Raw genomic sequence first — 322 nt, forward strand, 5'->3', positions numbered from 1 at the left:
CAGGAGCCCACAATTGTTGGAGCTTTGCCAGTGGCTGCAGTGCAGACTGGAGGCGGATATGCGCTACACTCTTACACAAGAGTTGATGAAACTGAGCCAGAAGGACATTCACTTTTGGACCTCTAACAAGCACTGGTGCATGTGTTTGTTTTAGTATTGCTTTTAATTTAATTGCACATTCCTTCATTTTTTTTCCATATTTTTTGTTTTTCCTTATTCTTACTTTGTATATTAGAGTTTGGTTTAATTTTAATAAAAACATTTCTGAATCAATTTCATTCTCATTTTTTAAAGGGTGCGGGGGTTGTATGTTACAGTGGGG

This window comes from Monopterus albus, unplaced genomic scaffold (assembly GCF_001952655.1).
Source record: "Monopterus albus unplaced genomic scaffold, M_albus_1.0 scaffold3.1, whole genome shotgun sequence".
In the NCBI taxonomy this organism is placed as follows: Eukaryota; Metazoa; Chordata; class Actinopteri; order Synbranchiformes; family Synbranchidae; genus Monopterus; species Monopterus albus.